Source organism: Camelus bactrianus, chromosome 25 (genome assembly GCF_048773025.1).
Source record: "Camelus bactrianus isolate YW-2024 breed Bactrian camel chromosome 25, ASM4877302v1, whole genome shotgun sequence".
Lineage (NCBI taxonomy): Eukaryota > Metazoa > Chordata > Mammalia > Artiodactyla > Camelidae > Camelus > Camelus bactrianus.
In genome coordinates, this window is record NC_133563.1 from 27,164,097 (window position 1) to 27,183,341 (window position 19,245).

Below are 19,245 nucleotides of genomic sequence, written 5' to 3' on the forward strand. Positions count from 1 at the left end.
TTTATTGCGACATTCAGTTCATTGAGGTGGTCTGGAACTGAACTGTTGCTGTCTTCAAGGTATGCCTGTACAGACATTAAGGACTTAGCTAGAAGGAGAGAGGCCATTAGAAGCAGAGAAAAAGCACAAAGCATCTATCATGGAGAAGAGCATGGGGTGTGGGGTAATTGCAAATGGTTCAGTCCAGCTGGAATGCAGAGTCCTTTAAGGGCTGGTGGGAGGAAGGAGGGGAGCCAGAATGTGAAGGGCTTGAATGTTATGCTATGTGGTATAGACTATTTATGAAGGGTAATGGGGAGAGATTGAAAACTTTTGAACATATCAATAACAAAATCAAATTTTCATTCTACTTCACTCTGACTGCTCTATAGAAACTAGATGGTGGGAAAAAAAACCCTAGAAGGGAAGAGACCATTTAGGAGGGTAGTGCAGTAGCCTGAAGGGATGAGGTGATACGGTGACTGGCCAGCAGCAGTGAAAGTGGAGGGATGTGGACTGAGGTATTAAGGGAGAGGAAGAGGCTACGTGTAAGGAGGTGGGGCACGTGTTTCAGTAAGTGCACTTCGTGCAGTAGAGCCAGCAGGGCTGAGGAAGGAGCCATGATTTAGCCTAGTTTCCGGGGTGACTAGAAAGTTTATTGCTTTTGTTGTGTGAATGAAAAACGTTGCCAGCCGTTATCAGTAAACAAAGATTGCTGTGGCCATCAAGTCAGGCTACTGCCACCGCCTCCCCCACCTCCACTGACAGTGAGCGGAGGAAACTCAGATGCACACAAGCAGGCAGCCACCCACAACGGTGCACCCTGAGGGAACTCAGGATGTGAAAGAACAGGACACTGGGCCTAAAGAGCCAGGTGCAGATCAAAGGAATGATTTCAACGAGCCAAAACCTTTGCACCTTCTCATACATAGAAAAGCGCTCAATTCTTTAACTTGAGTTACCTGGTTTTCTTCAATTAACGGTAATCTTCTGATGTTCCGACTACCTGGTCGTTATTGCAAAAACTCCTATATTCTGGCTTCTACCTTGCCACTTTGGAACAGCCTCTTAGAGTGATCTGAGATGCTGTGTCCCAGGCTCGAGTCCTAAGAAAATTCGCCAAATAAAACATAACTCTCAACTTTTAAGTTGTGCGTTTTATTTCAGTCAACAGTTGTCACCTTTGCTTAAAACTCTTACCTCGAGACCTTTGTTCCCACGTGAAAAAGACCTAACAAAAATTTTTCCTTTTGTCTCAATCTGCTGCAGCACAACAGACACTTCAGCTTCCTGTTCTTTGTCTCATGGTTAACTAGCTGAGATGAAAACTCTGCTCGCAAAGCTAGCTAAGCTAGAAGATAAAACCCCAGCATTTCCTGTTTATATCGCTAAGAGACTGCTGCCATTTGCACTGCAACCAAAGTGCCATTTGCACTGTAACCAAAGTGTAAACCACATCCTTTGGAAACTTGTTTATTCCTCTCTATAAAAGCCGAGACGCTGCAGAAGATCTTCAGATTGGGGTGACCTTTCTATTGCAATAATCTCAACAATACTGATCTCCTAAATTGTCTGGTTTTTGTCTTTGACAGTTAGGTGCCATGACTCAGGATGGGAGCTTGCCTTCGGATTCCCATCAGTTCCAGCCAGGTAAGACCACTTGGAGCTTCTTGAGCTCCATTCCTGACTGGCAGCCTGGGATCTAAAGATGAGTCCTGATCCTGGTCCTATGTTCTAGATTCTTGTCTGTTGGAAGCATGGTAAGGATTTGATTTTGATTCCTTTTGACTATTTAATTAATTTCTGGTACTAGGTTTTTTAATTTAAAGAAATTTTTTTTTTAGTTTTAGTCAGACCATTTGGTAATCCCTGTAAATGAATTAAATGGTTTGTAGATATCATGTTTCTGTTATGTGAAAGATGACAGAAAATGGAGTTTGTTACTCTTTTCTGCTTATCTGTTTTCCCTGTTGTGAACTCAAATCAGTTAAGAATTTATATCCACTGGGAAAACAAGAGCTCTTTTATAAAAAAAAAAAAAAAGGTAGGTTTTGTTACTTCTGGGTTTATGCCTGACCTATAGACTACAATTTTAGAACTGAAGCTATAAGTTCTCTATGTCTGTGTCTGTGTGTTTTTGTGTCTGTGGGTATGTAATATTTCCCTACTTCCAAAAGGTACTACTAAAATAAATTTTTAAAAGAGCTCTATTCTGGTTGACTTAGAGCTAAATAGGATCTTATACAAATGAAATGTTCCTAAAATTCTGAGATATTGAAAAAATTAAACTTCCAATACTTTTATGTACTAAAAAAAATGTATTCTCATAGGCACCAACTCAAAAGTTCTAAGAATTCAAGTTTACATAATTTAGGTAAATTTTGGCAAATGAGTCTAATTTAATAGTGTTGGTTTCATTAAAACAGCTATATCTTCTGAGTTAGCAGCATCAAGTATAATATAAACACACATTTTTATTCCACTTGGGCATGTTCTTCCCCAGCGTACAAAGATATGCTGATTTAATAAGCTATCATATCAGTTACCATGTTTTTAAGATTATTAAAAAATACATAAATTTGTATTTAGTCAAATTAAATCATTATTCTGACAAACTTTATTTCAAAAGTAATTATGTTTTGTAGTAGGGTGGCTGGAAGATAGTTCCCAAAATCTTTCGGCAACTTACAACCTTGGACTGATGTTAAATTGAGTTAATTAACGAATATTCATTAGATACCTAGATCCTAGCTAAGTCAGATAGCATCCCGAAGCATTAATTACTAAATATACTTTCATTTTTACATAGTTTTTGCCTTAGTTTTATATAATACAGAGAGGCTATATATTTGGTCTGTTAATAAACATGTTCATTTTTGCCACACTGAGAAGCTGTAATGAAAGGAATGTTCATGGCTATAAAAAGTTATGAGATGTATATTTATAAGCTCTGCTTGTCTGCTAGAAACTATTGGTGTATGAAAGATAGTTTACAATTACCTAATGCAGAGACTCCCGCCTTGGCCAAACTTCAGTCAGGCTCCTGAAGCCCTCTCTAGAATAAGTCACGGCCATGGTCTGCTGCATTCAGTTTATTGGGAATCCCCCCATTTCTGATACCTGATCATCCCTGATATCTGATCAGATTCTTCATCCTCTGCCCTGGATGTCTAAGTCCTAGGCCTGTTTTTAGGAAGAATCCTGTTACGCAGGGTTAGCAAGAATCCCCCTACTCTTGACATCTAATCAAGTTCCACTTAGTAATTTTTCACCCACTGACTTCCTCACTCTGCTACTTGGCTATAAATCTCCAGCTGTCTTGGCTGTTTTGGGAGCTGAGCCCAGTTTTACACTGAAGTTCCTCTCCCCTACTGCGGTAGCTCTGTTAAGATCTGTCTTGCCATTTAAACACACGGCTGATGAGTAACTTTTCTTTTACATGACCTCCTAGTTTTCTCTATGCAACCAAGGTCAGCTGTTGTTAAAAATGATAATCAATATATGTGAATGAGACGCTAAGAGGAGTGATAGTGGCAGAGAGGAAAAACTTTGCATGCAAAGTATGCAGGAGACATTTTGTTCAGGAAGAAGAGAGTAAGTAGGTTTGTTCTAAATTAAGATGGTCTTTTCAGAACGAGAAGGAGAAAAGTATAGGTCAAAACCTGCCTGGATAGAGAAAGCTGCAGATGGTTCCTGAAGAGGGAATTTTATTCCTTGTAATTACAGTTGGCTAAGGTTTAATGAGTTTATTAACAAGAGTTTTACTAAGAGCATTAGTATCAAATAGACTGTTTCAAAACTGTGATTTGGTTTTCTCTATTAAAATGACAGATTTGTCTTGGATTATTGGTCTTCTCTTAATATGTGCTTGTGAAAGGGTTTTCTTTACCTTCTGAGTAATCTGCCTAGAAGACAACTACTCAAGGTCTTACCAGAATAACTCCCTGTGCTTTGTATTGACTTTATCATATCCTTGATTATTTAAGAGAATGAAGTCTCTTCACTTCAAAGAGCTGAAGGGCTCTGTGTCTACTTCTGAGATTTTTTTTTGTCATGTTGGTTAAATAGAATTGTTTCTCATTAATCCACGATCTTATTTAATCAAATATTTAAACGTTTGGACTACTTTTTCTATTTTCCCTTCCAAAAACTAAATCCTAGATGGTATCTTTTGCATTGTCAAGGAGGAAAAATGAAGTCTGGACTTGAGTAAGAAAAGACATTATTGAGAATACTGCAGTAGAAAGATGCTGAAGGCCTAAGACAGAAGTTTCAGACAAGGGCTGGGCAAGCAAAGCTTTTATATGCAGAGACCCCGGGACAGGTGTCTACAGAGAGTGGAAGGGGATGCAATGCTACAAGCTGGTGTGTGGGAGTGGCCTTGAAACTTATGAAGTGCTGAAAATACTGTACTAATAGAAAAGTGAGGACAAGAAATTTGGTTTGTGGTTAGGCATGTGGGGTTGGGATTCTGGGTCTGCCATGCAACAAACCAGAGTTAAAGTACAGGAAGTTCACATACACTTGGGGGCCTAGTGGTCCTCAGCTAAGTCGCCTAGAGCTGTGTTAAGCACAAAGCTTGATCAGCCTTGTCAGCCCCTCTTCTTGTTCAAGGCACATCAGAAAGACACCAGCCCTGAACACTAGAGGGACAGGGAGCATCTCAAACAGGGGATGGCCGAGTGCAACAGTCCTCAGGGTCAGCTTAGTGATGGCCCAAGAGGACTAGCTGAGCCATCTGTCTGGTGTGCTGGCAAAGGTCAGTTGTTTCAGTGTCCCTCAGATCAGATATCTTAAAAGCTGGATGCTTGAAATGAAAAAGAAAAATGTTACTATGAAGGGTTTTATTAAAGTAAAGAGCCAGAAGTTTAACTCTAAGGGTATCTAGTCCAGTGAATTTCAAGAGGCCTGTGGATGAAAATGTTTGATTATGCAGCGCTGCTCTTTGAGTTTTATTACCTCCTAACTATGTTGCCCAGAGTCTGGGTTACTTGTCTTATGAGGGCAGGCATGACTGAGCATTTCACCAGACTTCCTTAGCAACCCACAGCAGCTTGCCAGGGGAGAAATCGGGCCATGCACGGTTGGCTGCAGTAACGAGTCCTTCTAGGTCTATGACAAGTTCAGGCTTGAGCTGGCAGTGACTCCTCAGATCCTGGGGACAAAGACCAACTACAAGGCAACCTTAGAATCCTGATAAAGATCTTGTTTTATTTCTCAGGGACTCCAAGTCAAGGAGGAGAGAGAAAAATTAGAAAGCTTAGTTTGTAGCCAGATACTGAAAGAAAGTAGAATGAAAACTTGGTAAGGGTTGACAGTCTGTGCAAAGTAACATCCAAATCTGGTTTATGAGTAGGTATCACAACCGGTTCATCTACAGTGAGAGAGGACACCAACTGAGTCTCTACCAGACAAGACAGAGTTTGTGTAACAATGAGTTACCTGCAGTTTACAAAAAAGTGCAAAATAGCTCAAAGACAATGAGTAGCTTCAGAATCTGGTAACTCAGAAGGCTGTGCAGTTTCTCAATGAAACACGGAATTTCTCCTTACAGTCCCTCTTTCCCTTTTGATCAAAAACAATCTCAAAGCAAGATTATTCTTCATCACAACATAAGGCCACTCTCATTAGATGTGGCCTGGTTATTTACATAGATGCAGCAAGAATGACAATTTACCACACAGGTCTTATCTTTGCTTTGCTGACAGTTTTCTGAAGCATCTCAGATTGGACTTTTCTAAGCCTCTTCCTCAAGAGGAGAGGAAGCCAAGCCAAGAATTCACCATTGGTTTTCACCTGCAGCACCCAGAGATTTGGTGGGCATTCCTCTCTTCTTGAGTTCCCCAAAATATCTTAAGATTCCTGATCCTTGCTCACCTATGAGGCTGGGAACCCTATAAAGCCAGCTGCCAGTCCAGCTTTCCCAAGAGGGACTTAGTAAGCATTGGCCCCACAGAGTCAACCTTAGTTCCTCAGAAGCGTCTGGTCATATCTGATTAAATGAGCATTATCCTCAAATACCACGTTACAGGCAAAGCTAGGCTGCATCACCAGTGTTTCCACTTGTGTCCAAATAACAACTGAATCTATGCAAATAACCATACTGCCATGAAAATAAGAATACTCAATAAGAGTTTCCAAATTTTAGAAGGGTGAGTCAGGATATAATAAAGAAATGTTTCATTTCTGTTTACAAGAGCACCATCTACTAAACAGTTGTGAGTGATAGCTTAAAAGTGGAAGAGGTTCCTTGTTACCAGAAAATAGAACATAAAAGGATCAGCAATATTCCAAACAAAGTCCGTATTCATCCAGTTCATCCAGCTCATTCAGTCCTACATAATCAATTCTTGTTTCATCTGATCTTGGCATAGTGGTCTCATGAATGCATCTGATACTTGCCTAGATGTCTGGAACTCCTGCCGGGCCACTGGCATGATCTGATAGTTCTTTAAGCAGTGCCGTCAGTAGCCGGTACCCAAGAGTACCTGGCATAGTCCTTTTCCACTAGGCTCTAAGATAGTCCTTTTTTGTTAAAGATGGAACATTCTGCCCTATAGCTGATTCCAGGTGTTTTCATGGAAGCATCAGGAGTAGAAAGCACAAAAACAAAACTATCTGTAGATGACTAAAGACTACAAATGGCCCTGGTTAACATAGTTGTGATTGTTTTCAAAAGAGAAAAGTCTGATGAGTGTTCACTATAAAAATAATTCAATTGCTAAGAAAATTTGGTTATTTGAGACGAAGTCAATTCAAAAAGTTTTAGGCAAAATATACATAAACATAATGATTAATCCTATTTTCAAAGAAGAGCGGATATTACATCTTATTTATGAAAATTGATAAACATAATTTCTAGAGTGATAAATGTCAAATATAATAATCCTGAGACATAGTATACTGTGAACATATTGTGCATATAGTTAGAATAAAGCAATGATATATCTAGATTATCAAGCAGAGATATTCACTAAACCTCTATAAACTTGGGAAGAATGTACCCAATTAGAATAAAAATGTATTTTTGCAAGGCTGATAACTCAGAAGACATAGATGTAATTATTAAACCAACAACATCAAACTAGTCTCATTTGCCAAAGATTTACCTATATCAAGTTTGTCTGCATTTTAAAAATATTTGGGTAAGCTTCTATAAAAATACTCTTTCTCTCTCACATTAAACACACTAGAAATTTAATTTCCCTTAATTAATTTCCCTTAATTTCTGGGAATTTCAGGAACATTTAAAATTATATAAAATTATATAGGCTCATTTATCTCTTAGTCAATCAAATCTTAGCAACCAAATGGTGTTCCTTTAAAGAATTTTAAAGTTTAATGTGGTAATGCCATTTGGAGGTAGAATAATATTACACATACATAATACACACACACACATATACACACACACAGACACAAATAGAGAAAGAACTCTAATTTTTCATTTTAAAATTTTAGCCATGGTTCAAAGGCATAAACACACAGACACAAAACTCACTGGTTCTTATAAAAGACCTGACTCTCATCCTCGCCTCACTTACATTTTTATAAAAATTATATTCCTGGCAGATGGGGCAAATCGAAATAATTTGCTCAACATAAGAGCTGAAGCATCTTCACCAGTGTTTGGGAAAGAGACCCTTCAGATGTCCTTGCCCTGACGTGTGGTCTCATGGAGTCTGTGGACTGCATTTCGGGAAAGGGGCAGAGAAGAAACCAAAGGGCTATCCGGTGTCTCCAAAGTCCACATGAGTGGAGGAAACATCCAGCCTATTTCCAGTTAGCTTTTCCACCCTCAGGTTGTTACCCTTGGTGTCCCTGAGCTCCACCAGAACCCTAACAGTGGTGGGAGACAGGGAGTTGAGGGAGAGTCAGGGGCTTAAACCACACTCAAAAAAGCCAGAAGGAGAAGACAGATAAACAGGAGAAAATAGATAAAAAGAAAGAAAAAATAAGCCAAGTTTTTATCATGCTACAGCAGACAAATGTTTAACTCCTGGATTAGGAGTTAAGACTCACCACTGTGGATCTTGATTTCCTCAGCCAGGAAAGGACAAAGTCTGATAAGAGGGAAGTGACACTCGGGTAAAGAAAGCAGCGTCCGACAGGTAGTCACTGTCCGTTGGAGCCATGGCATCATCACTGTCAAAGAAAAACAATACAATCTGGACATCAGTATGAAAGATTTTATTAAGGGGGATGTTGCAATAGGAGGAGGGGAGTGTTATAATGGAGAAGATGCTCAGAGACTAAGACGTGAATGTCTCAGGGACAGAATGGGTGACCAAAGCTTTTAAATGTAGAGACCCCTGGGGTAGGTGGCTGTGAAAAGTAGAGGGAAGGCTGGTGACAGCTGGTGGTGGGAGGGGCTTCTTGAAACTTAACAATCGTCTTCCAACGTTGTGCTAACAGGAAAGTCGAGGCAGGAAATTGTGGTTGGACACATGGGGCGGGGTCTGCATCTGAGGGAGAGCAAACAAGTTGAAGTGCAGGAAGTTTGCATAGCCTCGAAGGCTCGAGGTTCTAAAGTTGCTTCAAGGTGCCTCGTTAGTGCAGTAGGTAGCACGTCAGTCTCATAAAGTTGCTTCAGGGTCAAAGTTTGATTAGCCTTGTTAGCAACTAAAATTGCCTTTCAGATTTCCCAAGGGGTCCCTGGAGGATCATAAAGATTTGTTCTCTCCCCTTGTAGAAGAGACTATTAGTAATAATTAGGGTTATTTGATATATTACTACTGATGAGTTGCATAGGAAGAACTGTCAAATCTGAGGAAGTGCTTAGACTTCTCTAAGTTAAATTTGTGCGGGTAAAATATTATTAACATAAATATTTAAATAATTGTATTCAGAGAACTGTCAGTGTTTTTGCTGTCCATGATGTGTTTCTATTTATCAGTCCTGGTATTGCTTATTAGATAAAAGGAGAATAGTGCTATCAGTCATAATTGCAGTTATTTTTTAAAGCATTAACTTGGTTGCAACTTAACCGCTCTAATTTGAATCTAGTATATTCCAGGCCAATGGTTTTCTGCTGGGAATTCGCATTATTTATCTATGGACTTCTATTAACCTACCAATGTTTAGAACCTACTCCAGGTTTACTGAACCTATTTACTTGATTATCTTGATATGTTCTTATAAATGACCTCTGTTGTCTCAGGATTTTTACATGTTATATCTGAAAATGTTTTCTCTGTAAAGGTTGTGTCCATCCATTTTCATAGATTATATGTAATACCCACTTTTTTGAAAACAGGATTAAAGCTTTTTATTTATATGTATTTTGTCTAAATTTTTTCGGATGGGCTTATTTTATTTTTCATGCCATGTAAATAAGCAGGTATGCTTGTCAATTGCATTATCCTTATAATGAACACTGTTCAGATTATTCCCGTTAGATAAATATCAATAATAAGTGAACAATAGCTATTTTTAATCTTTTGTCATCTACAGATAGTTTTGTTTGTTTGTTTGTGTGTGCATTTTAAGTCCTGGTGTTTCCATGAAATCACCTGGAATCAGCTATAGGGCAGATTGTTCCAGCGTTAACAGAAAAGGACTATCTTAGCGCCTAGTGGAAAAGGACTATGCCAGGTACTCTTGGGTACAGGCTACTGATGGCATTGCTTAAATAACCATCATTACATGCAAGTGACTGAGTCAAGAGTTCCAGACGTCTGGTATCTCGGAAGTGTTCATGGGACTACTAACCCAAGATCGGACAGAACAAGAATTAATTACATACATTGAATGAACTGGATGAATACGGACTTTGTTTGGAATATTGCGGATCCTTTAATGTTCTATTTTCTGGTAACAAGGAACCTCTTCCACTTTTAAGCTATCACTCATAACTGTTTAGTAGACGGTGCTCTTGTAAACAGAAATGAAACATTTATCTTTTGTACCCTGACTCACCCTTCCAAAATTTGGAAACTCTTATTGAGTATTCTTATTTTCATGGCAGTATGGTTATTTGCATAGATTCAGTTGTTATTTGGACACAAGTGGAAACACTGGTGATGCAGCCTAGCTTTGCCTGTAACGTGGTATTTGAGGATAATGCTCATTTAATCAGATATGACCAGACGCTTCTGAGGAACTAAGGTTGACTCTGTGGGGCCAATGCTTACTAAGTCCCTCTTGGGAAAGCTGGACTGGCAGCTGGCTTTATAGGGTTCCCAGCCTCATAGGTGAGCAAGGATCAGGAATCTTAAGATATTTTGGGGAACTCAAGAAGAGAGGAATGCCCACCAAATCTCTGGGTGCTGCAGGTGAAAACCAATGGTGAATTCTTGGCTTGGCTTCCTCTCCTCTTGAGGAAGAGGCTTAGAAAAGTCCAATCTGAGATGCTTCAGAAAACTGTCAGCAAAGCAAAGATAAGACCTGTGTGGTAAATTGTCATTCTTGCTGCATCTATGTAAATAACCAGGCCACATCTAATGAGAGTGGCCTTATGTTGTGATGAAGAATAATCTTGCTTTGAGATTGTTTTTGATCAAAGGAAAGAGGGACTGTAAGGAGAAATTCCGTGTTTCATTGAGAAACTGCACAGCCTTCTGAGTTACCAGATTCTGAAGCTACTCATTGTCTTTGACCTATTTTTGCACCTTTTTGTAAATTGCAGGTAACTGATTTTTATGCAAAATATGTCTTGTCTGGATCTGGATCTGGATCTGGATCTGGATCTGTTACTTTACACAGATTGTCAGCCCTTACCAAATTTTCAATTTTTCCACTTTCCTTCAGTATCTGGCCACAAACTACTCTTAGCTTCTGAACTAAGCTTTCCAATTTTTCTCCCTCATCCTTGACATGGAGTCCCTGAGAAATAAAACCTGACTGCCAGATCTTTATCAGGATTCTAAGGTTGCCTTGTAGCTGGTCTTTGTCCCCAGGATCTGAGGAGTCACTGCAAGCTGAAGCCTGAACTTGTCATAGACCTAGAAGGACTCATTACTGCAGCCGACCGTGCGTGGCCCGGTTTCTCCCTTGGCAAGCTGCTGTGGGTCGCTAAGGAAGTCTGGTGAAATGCTCAGGTCACCTCTGCCCTTATTGGAGAAGTAGTCAATGCTGTGGACATCATCACCAATTCCATCAACATCTTATCTTCAAAACACTCAGTGAGTAGTGCGTCACATGCAAACAGGCAATGGCCAGACCACATTTAAATCAGAACTCTGACACACAAACTCTATAGCAAGCAGCCTAAGAATCCAACCACAACTTCAACATTAGTCCCCAAATAGGACCTGGTCAAGAATTTCCAGCTTCCCTCATTTTTGCCCCCTCTTCTTACTTAGGACCAACCACAGAAAGCCAAATATACACTCTTAACCCATCCTCTAGGGTGGCCCAGTTTTAGTTAACCTGCTTCCAGCATCTGCAGGCCAACAGCCTCCAATCTGGGCAAACCTGAAGCCTTCACCTTTATTTCATTCTAGAGCTTTTCCACTATTCTGCATACATTTGAGTTTCTGCCAAATTCAAATAATAAATTCTAAATAAATAACAGTTTCTTGTTTTCATTTGAGCATTTTTCACTTGTTTCCACAGATTTCTTGGACGTTCCAGTAGGACACAGTTTGCCCTGACCATCGTCATGGACTCCAGTCTTCAACTAGGTGTGGCACCCCTTGTGCCTTTCTGCTCACGTCTTGTCAAGACCTCAGCTACGTGGTGAATCAGCACCAGGTCTGAGCGCCATTGCCTTTGTGCTGAGTTCCTTGGTTATTCATTCTCAGTTTGATACCCAGATTTTGTAGTCATTTCTCATTTGCTTGACATCCTTGATGGAATCAAGTCATTCTCTTCATCCCTTTTTGCTGCATTTGTGTTACTCTTTTATGGTGTGCTGTCTGAGAGTGTTACTTGTCACAAGAAGGAGACAGGGAAGAGCACAGTTTATAAGCCTGTTTTTCATGGCAGCCTCACAGACCAGTGAGTTGGTGGTTCTTATCAGACTGGTGCGCATTGGGATAAACATTGCTGTAGGTCATCAGCAAAACCGGATGAGGTTCCCTTTATATCCTAAGTTTTTGTCCTGAGAGATTATTTTGATTTGGAGAGAGCGTTCTCTGGTAGTCCACCTGCTGAGGGGCACGGATTGTTGGGTGTATGTTTGGAGGTGGCCAACCCTCAGGTCAGGTGCCTGACATACGTAGGTACAAGCATTTCATTTCTACCAGCCATTGCCAACTCTCATGGATTCAACCAAATCTAAATCTTATTCTTTTCCAGGAAAACTCTTGACTCCTACATTTACTCTCGTTAGTCTTAACTTTACACCTATCTTTCCAAATGACATAATTTTCCCAAAAATGACTGAGGCCTTCAGTGGGTAGTCTGGGGAACATCTGACTATAACAAATTTGTTTGAAATTTCCTTGAAAAAGAAAGGAAGATTTCTCAGCTTAAATGGGTACATGTTTTTGATTGGTGTGCAGAGGCCTCCAAACAAAATTCTGAATTAAAAAGTTACTTTGTTAAGAGATTATTTGGCGAAAGTGATGAGCAGTTTGACAAATTTAAGCAACAAGCTGGACTAACTTCCCTAGTAAATCTTTTTCTTTGTCCTGCCGTTGCTTCCCTGTTTCCCGCTCTCCTCTTCCTTAAAATCCTTCTGACTTCTTTCCTTCCACTTCTCTGTCAGCCCTTCCCTCCTCCTCCCCTTCTCCAGACCTTACCATTTCCCAACTCTCCCCAGTGCCAGTTGCCTGTGAAAATTTATCCTTTCCACTTGCTAGGTATGCAGGGAACTGTAGAATTTAAACTTTGAACTTAAGCTAGATTAAGAGCTGTAAAGATTTCTCTGAACCTTTATAAGACCAGCAAATATTCATACAATAATTTAGAATTCTTTTGGGTGCATATAACCTAGACTTACTTGATCTATATCAACTTGCACACAAACTGGCTGGTACTTCAGATGCTAAATCCTATATGGTAAAAGCTGGTTGGCCTTTCCCAGCTTTGACCCATCAGATCCTTCATTTCGCAACAAGCTTGAGGGTCAGCAAGTGGCTTGAAAAATAGAGCACAATCTCCTAAAATCTATACCTGAAACATTTCTAATAAAAGTTGATCAGACTATAATTCAATCATGTAAAAATGTGATAGGAGATTTTCAGGTAGACTAGAAAAAATCTTCCCACAACATCTGAAAGTGGAAGGAGATGCTGAGGTAACAGCAGCCCCTTCATCTCATTTTATCAGTTGATCTAAACCTGAAATTAGGCACCTAATTCAAAGAAATTAGAGGGAGAAATAGCTCCTTAATCTGAACTAAAACATCTGGCCTAACACTGTGAAAGGGCTTTAGGATAAAAATGAGACAAGACCCAAAATAATCTTGTGTCCCTAAAGATCAAAACACTAAGTAGACCACTCCCCAGCCAACTACCTGTTAATAAACCAAAAGGATGAAGATGTCAATTTGTTCAAGACTTCCGGACCATGGACAAAATCGTTATCTTTTGTTTCTCTGTAGTACCTAACTCAAATGTCATCCTGTTAACTGTTCTGCCTAACGCTACTTGCTTCACTTTGCTTGTCTTTTTCAGTGTGTCTCTAGATCAAGAGAATCAATATCCTTTTAACTTCATCTGGGGAGGACAACAATATACCCTGGACAGTCATGTCTGAAGAGTACACTGAAGCCCCTTCTAATTTTTCCCAGGTCTTCTTTATTCAAGATTTATAAGATCTAAATTTCCCTTGTGAATCAGTTCTGATTTAATATGTAGATGATTTTCTACCTTGTTCTGAGAATAAGGAAGTTTGTCAAAGAGGTTTAATTTAGCACTTACTCTCAGCCTTAGCAGAAAAGAGACATGGTGTTTCAAAAAATAAATTACAAATATTCCACAACACAGTCCAAGACATGCTCTGTCTAAGGAGAGAAAACATTCTCTCCCGGTAGATTGAAGACTTACCGTAGAACTCTTTCAAAATGTTACCCTAGACCTCTTTCAGGATGACAACTGAGAGGCTTTCTAGGTTTAACTAGATACAGCAGACAATGGGTGACAAGTTCTTCTGTGATTGTAACACTTCTTTATGGATAAAGTCTTTAGAAAGAGACCCAGTGATCTGGACACCCAAACATGAACAGACTTCCTGTAACCTAAGGCAGCTCTTCAGGTTTTTCCCCTAGGCACCCGAAACTGTAAAAGGCCACTTCATCTAATTGTGCATGAGCAATATGGACAAGCCCTTAGAATTTTAACTCAACTTCATGCAAATCAACAAAAACCATTTATTTACTTATTTATTTGTTTGTTTGCTTATTTAACTATAGCCTCACTCTTGACCTTGTAAAGGCTTATCTCCTTTGACCCTCTGTCTCAGGGAAATAGGTGCCGTTGAAAAATTTGTTGATGCTTCTGCTGAACTAGTTCTAGGCTCTTTGCTTAACCCCAGGATTCCTCAAGCAGGATAGACATTATTACTGGCTGAGAACATGCAACACTTTTCAGCCAACTGGATGGCCTCTAATGAGACTGTTACTCTCTCCCTCTCACACTACCATTCACGCGTGCAAAAACCTGACTCCTGCCACTCTCCTGCCCCTCCTAAAAGAAATGCGTAATTATGATTGTCTTACTTCAGTTAGGAAACTTTCTGTATCTCACTTAAATGTTTTAGAGATTCTATTGAGAAACCTGACCTAATATTATTGTTGACGGATCAGACCTCAAAACTGAGATTATTAAACAGGAATTGCTATCAATAATTTAAGAAGATAGTTTAGAATACAGTCTTCTGCTTGAAGTAAAGTCATCCTAGAGAAGAACTTACTGCATTACTGGAGCTTCTCAACTAACTAAAGATCAGAGGATAAACCTACATACAAAAAGCAGATGTGTTTTTGGAGTACTCCATGATTTTAGGATACTTTTGTATTAAAGTGGTTTCTCATCTCTGCTGGGATTCTCCTAAAAACAGACAACGAGTTGAGGGATTTTTCCATGCACTCCTACTTCCCAGAGAGATGGCTATTAGCAAGACTGAGGTCCATGTGAAGAGAGACAATGTGTGAAGCCAAAGGAAATGCTTCAGCTGATTATTATGCTAAATGAGCTGCCTTAAGCAAATTGTAATCCTATCTAAACCCTCAAAGGATAAAGCTAAGGAGGGATTCAGAGAGGCCATTAAAAATATTAGCATTTAGCCCCTGAGTTTGAAAAGGAAGAATGAAAAAATAAATTTGGTTGTACCCTTCACTCAAATGATGACTCTCAAGATAGCCGCTTGGTGATACTAGGTCATTTCAAATGGATATTAAATTTCTCCTTGAAACTGCTCGTCATGGCAAACTGATTGTTATTTTAAATCAACACTGGTGAAAACTTTAACAGCTGAGATTATTTGCAGGACATGTGTCACCTGAAGTTAAAACCTTAACCCTGGAAAAACTTGTAAAGATGGGATATGGTCAGGACTCAAAGCCTCAAAAGAACTTTGAACACATTCAGCTGGATTTTGTCCAGCTTCCAACCTCTACGAGATTTGTGTATATCTTAGTTATTGTATATCTGTTTTGAGGATGGGCTGAAGCATTTCCTTGCCGAGAAGCTTATAGCCCTCGTGACCACTAAAAAGCTGCTTCAACTTGTGTTTTCAACCTGGGACACCCCAGCTTTTATATCAAATGATTAGGGGCATACACTTAACAGAAACCCTTATAAAATAATTCTGTAAGACATTACCTCTTATTCAAAAACTATATTGTCCTTATTACCCACAATCTTCTGAAAAGGTTGAAGAGACTAATGTCAATCCTTAAATTCAAATTAGTAAAACTTTTAGAAATGTTTGGACTCCTTTGGCCAAAGGTACTCTCACTAGCTCTTATGGCCTCTTATATCCACTCCCTCAGGGGCACAGCAGTTATCCTCCTGTAAATTGGTTACATGAAGGTCCATGCTTTTGGGGATTTTACCTCCAATATTAGACTCCACCCTACTGCATGGTGACATGGCAAAATATTGCAAGGGACTCTTGTACTATGATCAGTTCTTTCACCAATGGATTAGGGCACCTGTCCAAGACATTTTCCTAAAGCACCTCTTTATGATCTCCTACCAGGATATTTCATCTATTAGAAGAGACATCAGAGGAAAACTGCTGCTCTTGACCTCACTGGAAGAGACCTTACCAGGTACTAGTAATAACAAGTACAGCAATGAAATGCCAAGGAGTCAATGCTCGTGTTCATGTTTAACAATTGAAGAAATAATTCAGAATCCCACATAATTGGAAGCCTACTCCACTAGGATCCAAATTGAGGCTACTCAGAAATCTTAGAGACACAGCTGATGTTTAGAAGAAGAAACTTGACCTAATATCTTTGGAACAAGCAGATGACTTCAGACAATGGACAGCTTTGAAGGAGGAGTAATAAAATGGCCGCACTTAGGCTAACAGATTGCTTATTTTTATGCTTGCCCTTAAAACGCTCAACTGATCTGACCAGTTGCTACTCACAGTTCCAGGCCCACTGTTAAAACTAAAGCTATTGATCTTACTATTTCTACTTTATTCAAAAGCTATAATCATGCTTGGTCTCTGCGTCAATTTCCAGGGAGAAGGTCACAGGACTGTAATCTTACAGAATAGCCTGAATTACCAAGAAGACCACACCTTGAGTGCTTACGAGATAAAGAGATCTAACCCCTGGCCTCTATAAAATTGGTCGCTTGGAGGCATCATGACGCCATTCTGTCTTCTGATAAGAAAACGGTTCTGTTGATTGTTATCAATGCATTATTGTTTGAGCTCTTGCTGTATAACCACCCCACCCCATCCCCGAGGTGGGTTCACAGTTTTGAAGGCACTAGCCTGCTGTGAGTCCCCTTTGCCCGGCAAAACAATAAAATTGCCTCTTTTCTTCTAAGCTCCAAGACCTTGTCTCTGGGTTATTTGGCTCGTCAGGGTTGGGGGTGCTGCTCTTTCGGCAACAGCTTCTGCACAAGATATTGAAATAAGACCGCTATCCGATTCCTGTTGTGTTTATTTTCTGCTAATAATAATTATTCTCATTTTCTAGAGATCCTTGGTTGTCATCTATATATAATGGACCTTTCTTTTCTTTCTTTATATAGTTGTTAGGTCAGAATATTCTAATGCCATTCTTAGATTATCTCAAACAGTAGCCTTTGCTCTCGGTCTTACTGACTGCTGAGTATACCATCCATCGCTACATCCCATAATAAAAACCTCTAGGCAACTCCATTTTCATCCAATGAGACCATAAGGAACTACAGCTGATGGTGTTTCTACTTGGACCCACATGGAAAAATGACACTGACCAAATCAACTGGTAAATGGCTTTACCAGTGTCCATCTCTCCAAGAAAAAGAACCTTTATTACATTCTATTGATCACATCCTATTTGATTCTAAATTTTATTTACACAACATGCTTAGGGTAATGGGCCAAATACTTCCCATCTGGAAGAGAATAATAGAGATCTAAATACGTAATCCATGAAAGACATGGTTCTGACCTCACATCATGATTAACTCCTCTTTTCTTCCTAGATCTCCACGTGTCCTTACTGAGTGCGACTTCCTTTGTAGCCAGAATACCTGCTTCTGTTTGTTTCAGACTCTGCCAGTTGTAAGCAAGTTCTGAATAAACAGTCCTTGCCCATTGTCATTTGGGTGATTTTCATTTATTTCCACAGCAGTGCTGCTTAATTAAAATTTTTCCTTCCACCAACGTCTTGGAATCCACTAGACTTGTGACCCACAGGGTGTGACTCCTAGTTATTTGCTTTAATTAAACCTCTTATATTAATAGTTCTCTTTTTCATTTCTGGCCTTCCTATTTAAGATGCATGGACTTCAAGATTCTCAAACGACTGACCTTTGCTATCACCTCTCAGCAGATGGTTCAATTTTCTTTACAGTAATAACACCAAAGAGAGTCCTAGAGAGACTATTCACTAGATCCCGCTTCACCTCATTCATGAGTTTTATGGTTGTCTCTTACTTGCTTAGGAACCTATTATAATCATTCACAATGAACAAAAAGAGGGCCTGACAATGTTGATCTTTATCTGAGCTCTATGTTCCCAAAATAGAGTGATGGTTAAGAAATCCCCATTCTTTGTGTTCTGGGAAAGTACTCACTGAAAAGAACAACCCTTCTCCATAATTTAGATAAAACTCCCAGTCCACTCTTTCTTTTATAGCACAGCGTACTCTACCATGACCATATGTGTATGTGTAATAAATTATATATCACATATTAAACCATTTATATGTGGTTAATTGTATCAAGTGAAAACAAGGGAATAATGAGCGTAGAACTTGGGATGATGACTCTCTTAGCTGAAGACTGTAAACTATTATAAAATTTTGGGGTTTTGATCGGGTAGCAGGCTTTATACTTCCTTATGATGTCAAAAAGAAAAAGAGAAAGGAAGCTAGATGGTTAGAGACCAAAGATGAGGTTATAGTCTGAAACAAGGATTGTTTTGTATATCTGATCCTTGAATGAAAAAGGTAGGGCTCACCTGTCTCGTGAATCTCCAGGAAGCTGAGTTAGGAGGCAGCACTTTCCCGATGGGTTGCTTGAGCATCATGTGCCCACAGATACGTTGTGGGAGGCGCCAGGGCACTTCTTTCTGTTCACAGACGAGAGAACTCGGTTTAAGAGATGGAAAACAAACTCGCTCTTCTTTCTTATTCTGAATTTTATCGCTTTCTTTCTTTCATCTTTTAGTGATTTGCTATAATTTTATTAGCTCATAAGTAGGCAATGACATTGAATGAGGACTAGGTACTTTCCACGATCCTGTGACTACAATAAACAGAGTGAAGCCCATATTCTACTCCCCAGAGGCATGTTGTCTAACATGATGGCTAGACGTCACCCATGGCTTCAAGCCGTGGTGGCATGTGGATAGTATAACCAAGGAACTACATTTTTTTAATTTTAGTTAATTTTAATTACTTTTAGTTAAAATTTAAAATATTTTTCCATTAAATAGAACTATTGTTTTGATAAGACTACATTTCACTTAAACTATTGAAAATTTAGCATCCAAATTGAGATGTGCTATAAGCAGAAGATAGGGTTTGAAGGGCTGGCATGAAGAAAGAATATAAAATACTTCATTAATAATCTTTTATATTTATTACATGTGAAGATGATAATTTTGCTATATTAGGAAAAGTAAACTATATTACTAAAATTAATCACACTTGTTCTTACTATTTTGAATGTGACTACTAGAAAATTTAATATTTCATATGT

At 39.2% G+C, this 19,245-nt stretch overlaps 2 long non-coding RNA genes across 8 annotated transcripts in view; one reads left to right on the top strand and one right to left on the bottom strand.

Moving 5' to 3' along the window:
* The window catches only part of LOC105082937 (uncharacterized), a 75,811-nt gene that overhangs the window by 44,552 nt on the left and 12,014 nt on the right, over positions 1–19,245 (bottom strand). For 3 of the 7 annotated variants that reach the window (XR_012502262.1, XR_012502265.1, XR_012502266.1), the window contains exons 2-3: positions 18,503–18,613; positions 8,002–8,124 (exon numbers count right to left, since the gene is read on the bottom strand). This is a non-coding gene — a long non-coding RNA (uncharacterized LOC105082937). Of the gene's footprint in view, positions 66–941; positions 1,086–8,001; positions 8,125–18,502; positions 18,614–19,245 lie in introns of all 7 variants that reach the window. The other 4 variants (XR_012502267.1, XR_012502263.1, XR_012502268.1 and 1 more) reach the window with 2 other exon arrangements.
* Positions 10,869–17,367, top strand: LOC141575032 (uncharacterized). The gene is made up of 4 exons (XR_012502269.1): positions 10,869–11,102; positions 11,536–11,673; positions 16,069–16,141; positions 16,565–17,367. It is a non-coding gene; the product is annotated as an uncharacterized LOC141575032 (long non-coding RNA).